The following is a 9,963-nucleotide window of genomic DNA, read 5'->3' as shown; positions in this document are numbered from 1 at the left end:
GGAGGATGGCAAAGAAACAGCTTTGCCAAGGCACTGAGGTGGAAAGGGCAAGGTGCGTCCCACCTCTACCATCAGTACTCACTTTCCCCTTGGGAACTTCTCCCACTGTCTCCAGCCCCATCATACCCACCCTGAATCTGAATGAGCCATGGAGCCGTGGCCTGGTGGGAGGGGATGAGGAGTGAGGAAGAGCTCATAGGCTGGGAGAAGGTGAACAGGAAGTGTTAGGAGAACAGGAAGTGTTAGAAGTCCTCCCCAAGGTTAAAAAAAAAAGTTCAGCGTGTTATCAAGGGAATGAGGGGGTTAGAGAGTAGCAGATTGTGATCAGAGAGTAGAATTTTCAAATTTCCAAATTTAAGATTTGGGCCAGGTGCAGTGGCTCACACCTATAATCCCAGCACTTCAGAAAGATGAGACAGGTCATGAGTTCGAGACTAACCTGGCCAACATGTGGAAACCCTGTCTCTACTAAAAACACAAAAAAATTAGCTGGGTGTGGTGGCATGCACCTGTAGTCCCAGCTACTTGGGAGGCTGAAGCAGGGGAATTGCTTGAACCCAGGAGGCAGAGGTTGTAGTGAGCCGAGATTGTACCACAGCACTCCAGCCAGGCAACAGAGTGAGACTTTGTAGCAAAAAAAAAAAAAAAAAAACATTTAGGAAGTGAACTGTTTTAGGAGATGATAGAAGCTGATGAGATCTGGGAGGGAGGTGATGAGGTGACAGTAATTGAGGGCACATAAATTAAAAAGCTGAGAACCTACCTAGATGCCAGCCTGGTAGCCGGCAGGAGTTGGTGGGGAGAGAGAGAATGATCTGCAGAGGAGAGGGTAGGAGAGTTGGATGGAAAGGCCCCATCCGCTACCACAGCCCCTCCTGCCCTGGTCATGACCATGAGAAATCCACGGGAAAGCCAGGTGAGGCTTGTTACAGGCTCTGGACACTCTCCTTCCTCCTTCCCTGCCTCTGATGGTGCAGGGGGACAGAACTTTGAGAAACACAAGGAAAACAACACTCCAGTTTTATTTATATAAGAGATCAACATTTGTTTGCAAGACTAAGGGTAAACGAAATTTTAACAGAGAAAGACAAACTCAGGCATTAGTAGTGGTCTGACTGTACCCTTGAAGGAGTAACTTGAACGATATTGAGCACCTTTCTTTGGGTGGTGTCCACCATGGTTAAGCCCTGCAGCCTTCTGCTGGCCTCCCCAGTTATTTCTAGGAGCTCTGTGGGATGTCTCTAGAAGCTTACAACAGCACTCGCCAGCCCTGCTAGTAGTCCATCAGTTTGCCCACCTCCTCCTCTGGCTTACTTTGTGGAGGTTCCTGGTCCTCTAGCCTAGAAATCATCCATGAATTTTTGGCCACATTCCCAGGGCAGTTCCAAGGTCTCTGACATCATTGCCAAGGGTGCCATCTCCCGGGGCTTCCAGCAGGGTTGCTGCCTCTAGCAGCTTCTCCAGAGCAGCAGTGCTCCCAGATGCCTCTGTTAACACAACTGGGACCTCTCCCAGGTCGGCTCTGGGCAACCAGGGCCACTGCTAATGTGCCAGAGCTTTGCTCTGATCTCTGGAACCTCCAAAGCATCAGAGCCATCCCATGTTTCATGTCAACGTGGGAAGACTGCTTCCCTCCTCATTGTGTGTGATTCAGCAGTTAGCTGGAGCACCTCTGACCCTGGCGACTGATAAGCTAGGCCCCACTGCGGGATCTCAAGGCAGTCGCTGAGATCTGTAGAGGAGACTGGCATCTCACAGCCACCTCTCAGCCTGAGCTGCTGGTCACAGTTAGCTCTGCTCATGGCCCCTCCCCATCTCCCACGTGCAATCCTCTGTTCCATACCAGCTTGATGCCACCTTGAACCTTAGCTCATGCTTTGATTTTTCTTGGAGAAAACTCCACTTATATAAGTGGTTTGTGAAATACGCTAGATGTTACTGAACATTTAGGAGCCAGACCTAACAAAATCCCTAAACGAATCATAACTTGGCTGAAGACAGGATCCTGCTACATATGATTTTTTCCATTTCTTTTTTTTTTGTGACAAAGTCTCGCTGTGTTGCCCAGATTGGTGGCTGGTCTGGACCTCTTGGGGCTCAGGTGATCCTCCCACCTCACCCTTCCAAGTAGCTGGGACTACAGGTGTGTACCACTGTACTCCAGGTACATATAGTTCTTCCTCTTGTTCTTTCCTCCTCCTCCTCCTTCTTCTTCATCATCATCGTCATCATTGTCATTGTCATCATCTTGTTCTGTCACCCAGGCTAAAGTGAAGAGGCATGACCACGGTTTACTGTAACCTCCATCTCATGGCCTCAGGTGATCTTCCCACTTCAGCCTTTCACGTATCTGGGACTACAGGTGTGTGCTACCATGCCCAGCTGATTTTTAAATTTTTCGTAGAGGCAGGGGTCTCCCTATGTTGCCCAGGCTGGTCTCCAACTCTTGGGCTCAAGTGATCCCTCTGCCTCAGCCTCCCAAAGTGCTGGGATTATAAGCATGAGCCACTATGCCTGGCCCAGTTTTGAAATTTCACTTATAACCGGGAAACTTCTCTCCTCTTTTTTTTATTTTTATTTATTTTTATTTAGAGATGGGGTTTTGCCATGTTGCCCAGGCTAGTTTTGAGCTCCTGAGCTACAGTGATCTCCCTGCCTTCGCCTCCCAAAGGGCTGGGATTAGAGGCATGAGCCACTGCACCCAGCCCCTCCTTCTTTCTTTCACACACTAACATGTGCGTGCACACACATTATTCACAACTGGATTTTGGACTTTTAATTTTGACTTCCTACTCTTTTCAGATCCACAGTTGCTAATGACCTTTGAGGTATTTACTATAAGAATGAATGAATGGAATAATAAATTAGTGAATGGGGGAAACAGGAGCACCCTCTTTGGAGAGCAGGTCCCAGAAGCTGTGAAGAACCCAGGGCTCCACAGTTACAGAGGGTGGTCCACAATGGCAGCCTTGCTTTCTGTGTTCGAGCCCCCTTGGCCCGTGTCCCCCAGTGCCAGGTTCCTAGAAGGGAGGACTTGGTTGGCCCAGCTGTTGTTGGATTCTCTCTTGGTGCAGAAACTTGCACCCAGAGCAGGGGCAGGTCATGTTTTAGAAGGATTCCTGTCAGAGTTCCTCCCAACCTTCCCCATGGGTAGGGGTTTAGTTTTTAAAGAAGGGAATTGCTGGGTGGACAGATTTCCCAAAAGCTCTGTAACAAAGTTCTGCAATGTGAGACTGAATTGCTTTAGGAAAAGCAAAGTGATTGTGGCTTTGAGGCACTGTGCAGTTAGAACTCTGAATTAAAGCCGCAAGTCTCAACATGTGATCCCCAAAACCCTTTCAGGGGTCTGAGAGGTCCTTCCTTCATGAATTGCACATCTGTGTAAGGCTGGATTTTCTTCTGTATTTAAAGCAAAAAAAATATTGCAACAGATTGAAGGCAGAAGATATTTCAGCTGCCCTCTGTGAAACCAGACATTAGAAAACGTTGTAAAAATGTAAAGCAATGCCCCTGTTCTGTTTTTTTAAAAACACGATTCCCATAAAAAATGTCATTTGTGCTACATGTAATGGGTTCACTGTTATTGATTTTTAAATGAATACATATTTTGTATATCTCTCAGTTTTAATTCCTAATATGATCCATATTGATAGATAAAACCTATGTAACAAAAAGCTCTTTGGGATCCTCGATATTTGTTGAGGATGTCAAGTGGTCCTGACACCAAGAAATCTGAGACATTAAATGAGATGAAGAAGACAGGTTTCACACTCCCCTGTCTTCTTTTCTGTCCCCTCCTCCTCCTCGGGCCATCCAGTCCCACCACTCATAGAGACACTGGATCTTGTCCTCTCTCCAGCTTTTAGCACCAGGAGCCCCACCTTGTTCCCCTGCTGGGCTCCTGCAGGGAGTTGAGAAGGAGTCAGTGAGCAGAATGTACCTTAGACCCTGGGAGCTTTCCCTAGAAAGCTGAGTCAGACAGAACAGTAGGTAAAAAGAGGGCTTTGGACTCCATGTTCTCTGCTTAAAAGCAACCCCAGCTGGAGGCAGAAAATTCGGGTAGAAAATCCATTCCCCATGCAGAGAACCCCTGGCAGAATGGCGCTCCTCTGTGACGATGTTTTGTTCTGAAATGTTGGTATGCATTGACAAAGACAGTTGATGCTCCTCTACAAAATAAGCATCCACGCCACGCAAGGGAAAGCATTCTTGGCGAGAAATGTTCCTTCGGGAGAGAGCAAAACTTCTACTGCCAAGAGGAGAGAGGAGCTGTGAATCACTAGCAGGGCAGGTAGGAAGCAGCCCCACCCATCACAAGGTGGCTGCAGGCAGGACACAGGGGTGTCATGGAGCAGAAAAGCACTTTACTCCATCTGAGCAAAAATATGCAGCAAGTCCAGCTCTACGTGTGCAGATAATGATCGAAGCAGGGAAACCGAAATCCTAATGTTTGAGTTCAATTTCTCTTTCATCTTTAAGGTCAAAGTCAAGAGAAATTTTCTTCTCAAGGATCATTACTCTTCCAAGACAAAGCGCTGACTGTCCACGCAGAGCCCTGGCTCTGCCACTTCCTGTGTGAATGCTCTGCCTTAATGTTCTTGGCTACAAAATGGGGATGATAACTGGCCGGGCGTGGTGGCTCAAGCTTGTAGTCCTAGCACTTTGGGAGCCGAGGCAGGCAGATCACAAGGTCAGGAGTTTGAGACCAGCCTGGCCAACATTGTGAAACCCTGTCTCTACTAAAAACACAAAAATTAGCCAGGCTTGGTGGTGGGCGCCTGTAATCCCAGCTATTTGGGAGGCTGAGGCAGGAGAACTGCTCGAACCCGGGAGGCGGGGGTTGCAGTGAGCCGTGATTGCACCACTGCACTCCAGCCTGGCTGACAGAGTGAGACTCCATCTCAGAAAAGAAAAAAAAAAAATAGGGATAATAATAGTCCTACTTCATGAGGTCATTGTGAGGATTAGCCGGGCACAGACTCAAGCACTCATTACATGTGAAATATCATCATTAGTCAAGTAAGCATCTATTAAGAGATAGACAGTTGTAGTGGTGGTAGTGGTAAGAATATGATATTTTTTCAACTCCCTCAAGCTAATCAGGCCACCAGCTGCGAAAGAAGCAAGTCCTTCTCTTCCTAAGTAGACATGAAAATGTGCTCTTATGTTTGAATGACTCCAGTGTGAAGTTGAAAAAAAAATTTGGGGTCTCTGCTGTCATCAAGAACAATATAGAGAGCCGCTAATGATTTTTCTTGGAGAATTTGTGAGATGAAAGCAAGGTGGGGGAAACACACAAGTGCAGGTGAGATGGTAAGAGAGAGAAGAAGCTATAGTTGTCACAAAGAATTCAGAACTTCTAATAAGACTTCCAGCCAGGCACAGTGGCTCACACCTATAATCCCAGCACTTTGGGATGCCAAGGTGGGAATATCACTTGAGGCTAGGAGTTCGAGGCCACCCTGTACAACATAGCGAGATCCTGTTTCTAAAAAAACAAAAACAAAAACACACTCCTTACTACCCTTAGAGGTTGTAAGGAAGAAATGCAAGTTTGCATCCCAGATATGGGTTCAGTCCTGGGCAAATCAGAGTGGCTGGTCAACCTAACACCCCCATCTACTCTTCAAATCTTTTTGTTTTGTTTTGTTTTTGAGACAGAGTTTTGCTCTTGCCACCTAGGCAGGAGTGCAGTGGCGTGATCTTGGCTCATTGCAACCTTGGCCTCCTGGGTTCAAGCAATTCTCCTGCCTCAGCCTCCAAAGTAGTTGGGATTACAGGCATGTGCCACCATACCAGACTAATTTTTGTATTTTTAGTGGAGACGGGGTTTCACCATGTTGGCTAGTCTGGTCTCAAACTCCTGACCTCAGGCAATCCGCCTGCCTTGGCCTCCCAAACAGCTGGGATTACAGGCATGAGCCACCATGCCTGGCCTAGTCCTCAAATCTTAATGAGGAACTTATTCATGTATTTATTTGGTATGTAAAATTCACATGATTCTTTCTCAATATCTGAATGATCTGCTGCAGGCAAAAGGAAAGCACACTCTGAACTGCTCTAGAGCTTTTAGACCCCACCAGGCAAAAGCAACCTTTCCTCTGTAGCAACTTGGACCCTCAGGTTCACTTCTGTTGGGTGCAGCTGCAAGAGAATATATGAACACCCTCCTCCTCCTTATCCCTCACCGTATTCAGCAGGAAGATATTTGTTAAAGACCTTGTGGGCCGGGGAGAAAAGGGGGAGAAAAAATTACACTAATTGGTGTGGTTGGTCATAGGCATATTGGCTATCTACACCAATAAGAGGGCATCTCAACCCAAACACAAGCCCCCATTTCTTCCATACTCATCTGCCTGGGGTGCTATAGCAGAGATTTTCTACTTGAGTAGGAAGTTGTCTGGATGACTTGAGTTTTCTGAAGCTAAAGTTCTGAGATTCTGGCACCAGCGAAGCCTCTCTGACTCCAGGGACAGTGTTCATGTAGGCGTCTTCCTGGGGACTTCCAGCCATTTTCCCTAGTGTGGGTCTCTGTCATTGATCCATACCCACAGGACCTTCAGGATGGTCACTGCCCTGATGCAGCTGGATCTGGGTTAACAGGGAGGAGCTGGACTTGCTTGAGACAATGTCCACTGGAGCCACAGCTGACTTGCAAGGTCAGCCTGGAATGGCCGTCTGTGGGTAGATCCAGGGGACAAGCTGTCATCTCAGTTGGGTTCTTTAAATACGAGAAACAGAAACTAACTGGGTAACTGACTGGGAGCTTATTGGAAAGATGTGCAGGAGATCTTAGGCCGAAAGAAAAGCCAGGGACCAACTTGAAAATGATGGAACAGGGCAGTAACTAAGGTGTAGTATCCTAGGGTGCACTGTCAGAATGAATCAGCTCCAACTGTCTTCAGGCTTTAGGTCTCTCTGCTAAAGATCAAATTCCCAGAAGAGAGTCGGATCGGCCAGCTTTGGTTTCATGACTGCCCTTTGGCAAGGCAACTTTACTGGCAGCACTTAAGGGTAGAGGGTGGGAGTGGGGAGTGGAGAAAGTTATTTTATCAAAAGAAGGTGCGTGGATGATGGACAGACCAAATTCCAGATGTCCATTCCAGGGAGACTTCCCCAGTGGCCTGCTTAGGGAGATGGCAGGGGCCAAAGGTAGGCTTAGCAACTCAACTCAGTACATAGCTGATTTCTAGAGAGTTCAGTATCAGAAAGTGTTTCGTTATAAAACTGGTGATATCCTCATTGAAGAAATTTGGAAATCACAGAAAAGTCTATAAAAAATAATGTTTAAAAGCCATCTATGATTCTACTAGCCAGAATTAACCGCAGCTAATTTTTCAGGGTGTGCCTCTCCTTTTTTTTTTTTTTTTTTTTTTTTTTTACAGGATCTCACTCTGTTGCCCAGGCTGGAGTGCAGAGGTGCAATCATAACTCAAAGTAGCCTAGAGCCTCTGGGCTCAAGTGATCCTCCCTCCTCAGTCTCCTGAGTATCTGGGACCATAGGCATGTGCCACCATACCTGGCTAATTTTTAAATATTTTTGTAGAAGATAGGGTCTCACTGTGTTGCCCAGGCTGGTCTCAAACTCCTGGCCTCAAGCGATTCTATCCACCTTGGCCTCCCAAAGTGCTGGAATTACAGGTGTGAGCCACCACACCTAGCCTATGGATTCTTTTTTACAGACTTGAGGCTACACTGTGTGCGTATTTCATATTTGATGTTTAAGCACTGTTTCTAACCTAACTGTTAGAAAAGTGTCTTTGTAACATTGGTCTAGTGACTAGACTTGAGCTGTGGCTGTGCTACCTGCTGGAAGAGGCAGAGGGGACCTTCTTTGGCTCATTATTTCACCAACACTGGGGACCAAGCAAGTGTTGCCCAACTTGGGAAAGTGCCAAGACCTGCCTTTCATCCAGAGGAAGTTCTATCTGGACATCAGCCAAGGTGAATGGGAGCTTTCATGGACATAGTGCTGCATACAGAAGGCCCTACTTCCATATTAGAATCCATATTAGAGTCCTTCTGTTATGAATAGATCACATTTCCATCTCATTATTAAAGAAGGCACTACCTTTATTTAGTCACTTAAAATGATAAGAATATACTTCATGATGAAGAGTAAAATCACTAGGAAGGGCCAGGAGTAGTGACTCATGCCTGTAATCCCAGCACTTTGGGAGGCCAAGGTGAGCAGATGGCTTGAGCCCAGGAGCTTGAGACCAGCCTGGGCAACATGGTGAGACCCCATTTCTACAAAAAATACAAAAGTTAGGCAGGCATGGTGGTGCATGGCTGTAGCCCCAGCTGCTGGGGAGGCTGAGGTGGGAGGCTCACCTGAGCTCAGGAGGTCAAGGCTGCAGAGAGCACGCACCACTGCAGTCCAGCCTGGGTGACAGAGTAAGACCCCATCTCAAAAAAAAAAAAAAAAAAAAAAAAAATTCACTAGGAAGGTGGGATAATGGGAGAATCCTAGTTGAAATATAGCTATACCCATCTTAATAATGTACCATGTATACACAGATGTGTGTATTTAGGCACCTGAACTTGTGTATTTAATAATATTAAACAGAGAGCTTGCCTACTTCAATCTTTGCTGACATTTGCTAAGGGATATAATTCAAGGTGATATAAGAATTCTCTGTCACCTGGAGCTAGAGAAATCTGTACAACTCCTGCAATTAACTCTCAGGAAAGAGTAGGCCATGTTCCTATTAATAGGGTCCACCCCTCAGAATCGAATCACAGTGGGATCACTTTTGAAGAGGTCAGAATTTGTCCATAGAGGAGAATCATTCAACTTTGCTTTTTGACTCATTCCACGTGACTCAACGGGCCAGCCTCTCATTCTAATACCTCTAGGGACACTTGTTTGCTAAGACACATTATCTGCACAGAAAAGGGCCTCCTAAGTCAAGGCTGGGGAACATCGAGCCATTGGGAATGCCATGCTTTGTCTAGTGACACCCAAGGGACTCCAGCTGAGGGGGCTCTCACCTCTCTATTACTCCTTCTATGAGCCTTTCATGGACTCCTTCACTCTCCTCATTTCTAGTTATTTTTCCCTGGGAGTCGGCTTCAGCCCCCTTTTTTCATTCTGAATTATCTTGCCTGCTTCCAGGGTTCCAACTACCTATGGAATTGTGGCTTCCTAATTATTTATAGTTCTAGCCCAGCCTTTCCTCAAATTCCAGACCCTCTTATCTACAGGATACCCCAGATTTCTACCTTAAAGTTGTCACTAGCACCACCTGTTCACCAAATCCCCAAACTTACTCTTCTCTGTGTGTTATTTTTATCTTGGTGGCACCAAGAGTCTGTCAAGCTTGAAAGCTGGAAGTCAGTACTGATTCCTCCCTCACTCCACCCTCACTCTGTTCACTAAATCCTGTTTAATTCACCCAGTTGGTCATTCAGTGAGTACATTTCAAGCACCTGCTATGTGCCAGGCATTGTGTTAGGTATGTACTGTGAAGCAAAAATTGACAAGGTCCTTGCCCTTATGGCTTACAGTACAGCTAGTGAAACAATGTCATGAAGGAAATGTGTCCTAAGTTATGAGTGTTTAGTCTGGGAGACAGGGAAGGCTTCCAGAAGAAAGGAGGACATCTAAAGGGTGCCTTAAGAATTAAATGAATGAAAGTCATAGGTGGGGAGTTCAATTTCTAAGCAGACAGAACGTCCTGTGTATGAGCTCTGAATGAGGTGGAAGGAATGAGGCACGTCCTTCAAGGGACTAAGGAACGACCTCTGGAAAGTGAGTGGTCTTCCAGGAAGGCCATCATGGCTGAGGGGTAATGAATTGCAGTAATACTGAGACGGGAGAGGAGAGTGGGGAAATGGGAGAGGCCCCATTGCTCAGCACCTTGTAAAGATTTTGGTCATTTTTTTCAGAGGACAGAGGAGACTTTCGAGGTGGGTGGGGAAGGTTGAGGAATGACAGATTTCTTTTTTTTTTTTTTTTTT

Source organism: Colobus angolensis, unplaced genomic scaffold (assembly GCF_000951035.1).
Source record: "Colobus angolensis palliatus isolate OR3802 unplaced genomic scaffold, Cang.pa_1.0 Scaffold121, whole genome shotgun sequence".
Taxonomy (NCBI): Eukaryota; Metazoa; Chordata; class Mammalia; order Primates; family Cercopithecidae; genus Colobus; species Colobus angolensis.
This window is presented reverse-complemented; position numbering follows the sequence as displayed.